The sequence below is a fragment of the Babylonia areolata genome, chromosome 5 (assembly GCF_041734735.1).
Source record: "Babylonia areolata isolate BAREFJ2019XMU chromosome 5, ASM4173473v1, whole genome shotgun sequence".
Classification (NCBI taxonomy): domain Eukaryota; kingdom Metazoa; phylum Mollusca; class Gastropoda; order Neogastropoda; family Buccinidae; genus Babylonia; species Babylonia areolata.
Window position 1 is genome coordinate 47,175,537 of NC_134880.1, and position 8,665 is coordinate 47,184,201.

Consider the following 8,665-nt stretch of genomic DNA (forward strand, 5'->3'; position numbering starts at 1 on the left):
TTTTTTTCTTCTCTGATTTAGTTTACGGTATTTTAGTTAGTTGTTATGATCTGTTCATTTATTCGTTTTTTTTTTTTTTGTTTTTGTTTTTTGTTTGTTTGTTTTTTTCCGTTTTTTTGTAACTGAATAATACAACAGAAGTGTGGAGCGATTTTTACACAGTGTTACAGACTTTGATGATGTTTTTTGTTATTGTTTTGTTTTTTTTTTTGTTGTTGCTTTTTTTTGTTTTTTTTCAAACACAGGAAGAATCATTTTCAGTTGAACAAGTGCTCATTGTGTGGTCAGTCAATATATGACCAATCATTGAATCTCGTCTTGCACTGGGCGCAATGATTTGGCTGCGACCCTCATTAACTGCAAACGATCTAAAAAAAACAAAACAAAAAACAAAAAACAACAACAACCCCAAAACCCCAAATGTATGTCACTACTGCTTTGTTACAACTATTGATCATGTTTCTATTGATGTATGATTGTCTATGAAATACGTTTTGGTGTTGTTGTTGTGTTGTGGGCTGGCCACGTGGCTTCAGCGATCAGAAAGGATATACCTCAAGAGAAAAAAACAAAAAAAAGTGTGGAGGGGGAGTGGGGTGGGGGTGGAGGGAGGTGGGGGGGGGGGGGGGGGGGGGGGGGGGGGACTCAATTCAAGGCAAAGAGGGAAACTAGGAAAATTTATCTTCTGTTTGTTGTTGTTGTTGTGTTTTATCTTCGAGTTCTGGTTTGTTTGACTTTAAAACGCAGATTTTTTTTTTGTGTGTGTATTTTTGCGCGATTTATAGAACGAAAGAGTGGAGGGGGGGGGGGGGGTGGAGGGAGGGAGAGAGAGAGAATCAGAGAGAAAGAGAGAGAGAGGGAGATGAAAAGAGAGAGAGAGAGAGAGAGAGAGAGAGAGAGAGAAGGGGGGGGAGCAAAACGAGAGACAGAGAGTGAGAGAGCAAGAGAGAGGGAGATACTAGGCTAGGACAGGGAGGCAACAACACCCACCCACCCACACACACACACACACACACACACACACACACACACACACACATACTGACATACACACACACACACACATACACACACACACACACACACACACACACACACACACACACACACATACTGACATACACACACACACACACACACACACACACACATACTGACATACACACACACACACACACACACACACACACACACACACACATACTGACACACACACACACACACACACACACACACACACACAAGCACACAGCGAGAGAGGGAGAGAGAGAGAGAGAGAGAGAGAGAGAGAGAGATGGGCGCATTCACAGCAAGTACTGTATTGTATAAGACAAACCTCGCGACGAATTGTTTAATAATTAACCGTAACGCCAAGCGCCAGATCATCACAATGTTGTATAATAAATTGTATCACTTTTGTTTGATAACGGGATTGTGATGATCAAGAAACGTTCTGATTTGACAAGTAGATAGAAATGTGGTTTTACTTTATAGAGCGGTAACGGGTGAGAAGGCAGTGGAAAGACAGAAAGAAAGAAAAAGAGGAAAGAGATTTTTCATTGGTTTTGTTTCTACTTTGCCTTAATGATAATAATGGATACTTATATAGCACACTATCCAGAAATCTGCTCTAGGTGCTTTACAAAAACGCTTTTGTTAACATAAAACATTACATCAATGTTACATACACACACCAAAATGTGACTACACACACACACGCACACACACACGCACACACACACGCACACACACACACACACACACTGCATACGTACATTTTAACATACATGTGTATCTAACAGCTACCCTAACCCATACGCACACATAGGCAGGCACAAACGTACACAAACACACGCACACAATACACATTCATATACATGCATGTAGTTATGCACACACATATATGTATACACACATAGTCAAGCACAGCTAACGCAAAGGAAGTGGACCTGCCACAATTGAATTTATTGCTTATATCATATGCCTTCGTTGATAGTTTTTTTTCTTTTATCAGCTAATTTACAATGGGTTTTTTTCTTTTATCAGCTAATTTACAGCACAAAAGCGAAAGGATATTACGAACGATGTAGACGTCCCGACTTAAAGCAGTGACATGACCATTCAGGGTCACATGTTCTACTGCCTACCTTTTTGTCTCTGGTTTTCTCTCTCTGTGTGTCTCTGTGTTTACTCTTTTTTTCTCTCTCTCTCTCTCTCTCTCTCTCTCTCTCTCTCTTTAGTGTGTGTGTGTGTGTGTGTGTGTGTGTGTGTGTGTGTGTGTGTGTGTGTGTGTGTGTGTGTGTGTTCAATTTCATTTAATGTCTATGCACAAAAAAAGAGGGATTGTGAGGATGGAAATGAATGAAAAAAAAAGAAAAAAGAAAAAGCATTCACAACATTAACAACAATCTGGCTGAAATAATAACTTCCCGACACTAAAACATATCGGCGTTAAAAAAAAGATTTTAAAAAAAAGACAGAAAAGAAAGAAAGAAAGAAAAAGGTTATAACAACCCAACTGGACTTTTGGACACAGATTGGAAAAAGTCAAACATAAACAGTGACAAGTCCAAGATAATATCAAACAATCAATAAGTAAACAAATAAACTGAGTATTTTTCAGCGCCCCCCAAATATTTGTAGACTGACTGGCTGAAACCATTTATTGTCAGATTAACAGTTTGTTGTACTGACATTTTCGCAACCATTTGAATAAAATATTAACTGAGCAACACAAGGGAATTCTGGTTTGAGGGAAGGTATGATTTAAAAAGAACATATTTAACAAATCAATTTACCAAATTTCATTAATATCATTATCTCAAAAAATATTCTAACGCACACACATACTCACATACGTGTCTCCCCCACCCTCTCCCTACATACATTCATGCATGCACACAAACGCCCATTATAATTCCCCCACCTCATTCCCCTGCCCACTCACTCACACACACACTCACACTGTCTCTCATTCTTTCTCATCAAATTAAGGTTTCGTAATGTAATCAAGACGACATATTACATGTTAGGGTCGAACAGTTCCACTAATTAGAATAATGGGAACTTTGCTCTACAAGTAAATCTGACGCTATCACCCAAAACGAAACACTACTTTGGATTAAATAAAACAGAGGGGAACCTCTGCAGCATCAAAAAAAAGGAAGGGTGATGAAACAAATTAGAAAAAACCGACCAATTGGATGGCTTTTAATTAGGTCAACTGCGGTTTTTTGATATTTGTAGAAGAAACTCCAAAGGATATACTGCAAAGGATATAAACTTGCTCTTGGTATACCAGTTCATGCACCATGTATTAAAACGTACAGTGTGGCTGGGGTACCACCACTCGAAGAACACAGGAACCTTCAGTGCACCAAATTTGTCTTGAGAAGTTCTACAGTAGAAAATGATCTGAAACCTGAACTGGACCTTAAGTCCGACACTGACTTTCCAAAAAAAAAAAAAAAAAAAAAAGAGCTAGGATCACAGCCTCTCATATGATTATAAGTACATATACATCTACCTTAGAACAAGCTCTGATCTAAATCGGAAGCAGAATACAGCCAAACAGTGTGTTAAATTCCTTATTCCTCCGTGGGAACACCAGAGAGCCCAATTTGATATTGATCATACGAATGTAACAATGACTTTCTCTCTCTCTCTCTCTCTCTCTCTCTCTCTCTCTCTCTCTCTCTCTCTCTCTCTCTCTCTCTCTCTCTCTCTCTGTGTGTGTGTGTGTGTGTGTGTCTTCTTCTTCTGCGTTCACTCGTATGCACACGAGTGGGCTTTTACGTGTATGACCGTTTTTACCCCGCCATGAAGGCAGCCATACTCCGTTTTCGGGGGTGTGCATGCTGGGTATGTTCTTGTTTCCATAACCCACCGAACGCTGACATGGATTACAGGATCTTTAACGTGTGTATTTGATCTTCTGCTTGCATATACACACGAAGGGGGTTCAGGCACTAGCAGGTCTGTACATATGTTGACCTGGGAGATCGTAAAAATCTCCACCCTTTACCCACCAGGCGCCGTCACCGTGATTCGAACCCGGGACCCTCAGATTGACAGTCCAACGCTTTAACCACTCGGCTATTGCGCCCGTCACTCTGTGTGTGTGTGTGTGTGTGTGTGTGTGTGTGTGTGTGTGTGTGTGTGTGTGTGTGTGTGTGTGTATGTGTGTGTGAGGTCACCGTTGATCAGCCCCGTGGCTTTACTGTTACAGTCGTTGTTTTATTCTGATGTCACATGAACCTGTTACCTCACCTCACCTCACCTCACTCTTGGTTTTTGACCTCCTCTCTTTTCATTTTGATAAAAACCCAACAACAACAACAACCGTCTGATTTGTTAGTTCATTGTTCATGATTTTATCAATAGATATCAATCCAGATTCAATTCACACGCATGGGCGTGCTTGTATGCACACACACACACACACACACACACACACACACACACACACACATACACACACGCATACATACATACACGCGCGCACACATACACATACACAGAGACAAACAGAAATACACACACACACATTCACACACACACACACACACACACACACACACACACACTCTCTCTCTCTCTCTCTCACGCACGCACGCACGCACGCACACACACACACACACACACACACACACACACGAACACACTTATATACGCAACTTGTATTTTCTAACCATAAAAAAGACACCTTAGAAATATTCTAACAGTCAGTCTTTCGAGAACAGATATTCTGGTATGATGCATGGCAACATTTTTCGCCTGTTTATTTTGCTATCAGTGTCAAATACTTTCTCCCTGAACGGGTAAAAAATAAATTGCAGAAAACATTTCTTCCGTGACATAGTTTTGCTTCGTTGAAACTGCTTTTCAAACCAATTTTGGTTGTTTATAGATATATGGTCATCGTGGGTGATATTTTAGATTTTTTTTTTTTTTTTTTTTTTTTTTGCGGGGGTGGGGGGGGGGTGGGGGGTGCAAGCTTTTTTGCAAGTCTAGGGTAGGTCTTCTTAATTCCCACCTTGAGGACCCACTCCAACACAAGATAAAGATGTCGTCTACGTCGTCTACTCATTCTTTGTGACGAAACACAACAGGATCCAACAAGGCGTAGTAGGGCTTTGAACAAAAGTATATGACGCTCCTCTGCCAAGACGCTGTCCCCTGGGGTGATGTGATTTGGTGGTGGTGAAGGTTCGATTCCCGCTCTTGCCGGCTTCTCTTCTTCTACCTAAGTTTGAACTGGAAAATCAAACTGGGTGTTCCGATGAGATGATAAACCGAGGTCCCTTATGCAGCACGGTGCTTTGCGCACTGGTAAAAAACAAAAAACAAAAAAACAAACAAACAAAATCCCATGGCAACAACAACAAAAAAAGTGTTGTCCTTTGGCTACGTTCTCAAGAAGAAATCTACTCTGATGGGGCACACACACACACACACACACACACACACACACACACACACACACACACAGCGAAAAAACATTAAATTAAAGAAAAGAAAGAAAGAAAACACACACACACACACACACACACACACACACACACACACACACACACACGGAGTTAAAAAAAAAAGAAGTATATATATATATATATATATATATATATATATATATATATATATAAAAGTCACACACACACACACACACATACACATACACACACACACACACACACACACACACACACACACACACACATATATATATATATATATATATATATATATATATATATATATATATATATATATATATATGCATGCACTCAAGGCCTGGTTAAGCGCGTTGGGTCATGCCGCTAATCATGCATCTGCCTAGCAGATGTGGTGTAGCATACATGGATTTGTCCGTGCACAGTGTATCACTTAAAAAAAAGAAAAGAAGAAGTGAAAATGAAACTGAAAACTTCATAGCGCAGGAAAAGTCTACAGGAAAGTGCTGTGACCCAGCGACAGTATCACGCTGTGTAAACACGTGAAATGAACAATCAGAGTGGCTTGACCCAGCAACAGTATCACGCTATGAACACGTGAAATGAACAATCCGAGTGGTGTGATTCAGCGACAGTATCACGCTGTGAACACGTGACATGAACAGCCAGTGTGCCGTGACCCAGCGACAGTATCACGCTGTAAACACGTGACATGAACAACCAGTGTGCCGTGACCCACCGACAGTATCACGCTGTAAACACGTGACATGAACAACCAGTGTGCCGTGACCCAGCGACAGTATCACGCTGTGAACACGTGACATGAACAGCCAGTGTGCCGTGACCCAGCGACAGTATCACGCTGTAAACACGTGACATGAACAATCAGAGTGGTGTGACTCAGTGACAGCATCACGCTGTAAACACGTGACATGAACAATCAGAGTGGTGTGACCCAGCGACAGTATCACGCTGTGCACACGTGAAATGAACAATCAGAGTGGTGTGACCCAGCGACAGTATCACGCTGTAAACACGTGAAATGAACAATCAGAGTGGTGTGACCCAGCGACAGTATCACGCTGTGCACACGTGAAATGAACAATCAGAGTGGTGTGATCCAGCGACATTATCACGCTGTGAACACGTGAAATGAACAATCAGAGTGGCTTGACCCAGCGACAGTATCACGCTGTGAACACGTGAAATGAACAATCAGAGTGGTGTGACCCAGCGACAGTATCACGCTGTGCACACGTGAAATGAACAATCAGAGTGGTGTGATCCAGCGACAGTATCACGCTGTGAACACGTGACATGAACAATCAGAGTGGCTTGACCCAGCGACAGTATCACGCTATGAACACGTGAAATGAACAATCAGAGTGGTGTGACTCAGCGACAGTATCACGCTGTGAACACGTGACATGAACAGCCAGTGTGCCGTGACCCAGCGACAGTATCACGCTGTAAACACGTGACATGAACAACCAGTGTGCCGTGACCCAGCGACAGTATCACGCTGTAAACACGTGACATGAACAATCAGAGTGGTGTGACTCAGTGACAGCATCACGCTGTAAACAAGTGACATGAACAATCAGAGTGGTGTGATCCAGCGACAGTATCACGCTGTGAACACGTGACATGAACAGCCAGTGTGCCGTGACCCAGCGACAGTATCACGCTGTAAACACGTGACATGAACAATCAGAGTGGCTTGACCCAGTGACAGTATCACGCTGTGAACACGTGAAATGAACAATCAGAGTGGCTTGACCCAGCGACAGTATCACGCTGTAAACACGTGAAATGAACAATCAGAGTGGTGTGATCCAGCGACAGTATCACGCTGTAAACACGTGAAATGAACAATCAGAGTGGTGTGACCCAGCGACAGTATCACGCTGTGAACACGTGATATGAACAGTCGGTGTGGTGTGAGCCAGGGCTGCGTTGCCGAAGCGATCTTCACAGCCCTAAGTTTTGCGTAGCGTTCCGAATCATCCGAAAGAATTAGCGTAGACTTGGAAACATTGGTAACGTGGAGTAAACTCCAGGGCCTGATCGGTGCTTAGGGTTTATGCGAATGCCAGGTATCTGCTGCTGGTTTTTCTGTGTTTCTTTTCTTTTCTTTTCTTTAACAGCAGATGTGGGTGTAGCGTATGCGGATCTCTTTGCACGCTCTGATACCTTCTTGAAACTGAAACAACTGTAACTGGAAGAGCTTGAGGAAAGCTAACGAACAGGAGACAGCAGAAAACACACAACGCAGTTTATATGCGGCCTTTCTTTCTGGCAAAGCTGTGGCATGGTCCATACTAGACGTTCATGATAGACTATTTTTGATCTTTGAAAGAGAATGATATACAGCCCGGGATTTTTTTTTTTTTTTTTTTTCAAATCTCGCGCATATTATAGACTTGTCGAGCAACTGAATTAGGGGCACTATTGTCTCAAGCATGTTAAAGTTTGAAACAGTTCCCCAGTTCATTTATCTGTTGTCTGTTAGCTCCGTGAAACAGTTGGTCCTGGGCCTTTCACTGCGTTCATTTGTTGTCCATGTTTTTTTTGTTCAATGAAACAGCTATACCCCGGCCATTAACAACGTCACGTTGTTGTTGTCCACTTCGTTCAGTGAAACAGTTCTGCCCCGCCACCGCCCACATCTTCGTTAAATTTTTGTCCATTTGTTTGATGAAACGGTTCTCAAATTGATACGTTCATTTGTTTTAATAAAACACTTCAACCGGTCATTATATTTTTGCCAATGTGTTGCTAATGAAACAGTTCCACCGTTTGTTTACTTACTGTCCGTCTGTTGACTAAAACAGTTCTATTGTAAGCGAACGTATTATCAAAACAGTTCTATTGTACGCTAATTTTGTTTAATGAAACGTTTCCACTGTTCCTTTTATTTGTTGCCCATTCATTTAATGATACATCCCTCCAATTCGTTTAATTTTTTGACTGTTAGAATTTGGTGTATCAGTTACACCGTTCGTAAAATTGTTGTCCATTAATTTTGTTTAATGAATGAAACAATGCCCCATCCGCAAAATAATTTCTGCGCTGTTCGTTGTTGTCCAACGAAACAAACCCCCCTGTTCGTTTGTCGAAATAGCCCCCCTTCCTCCCCCACCCCTCCCGCCTTTAGTTTTACTGTTGACACTTCGCTGTTTTGTAAACGTTGGGTTCAGTCATTCTTTTTC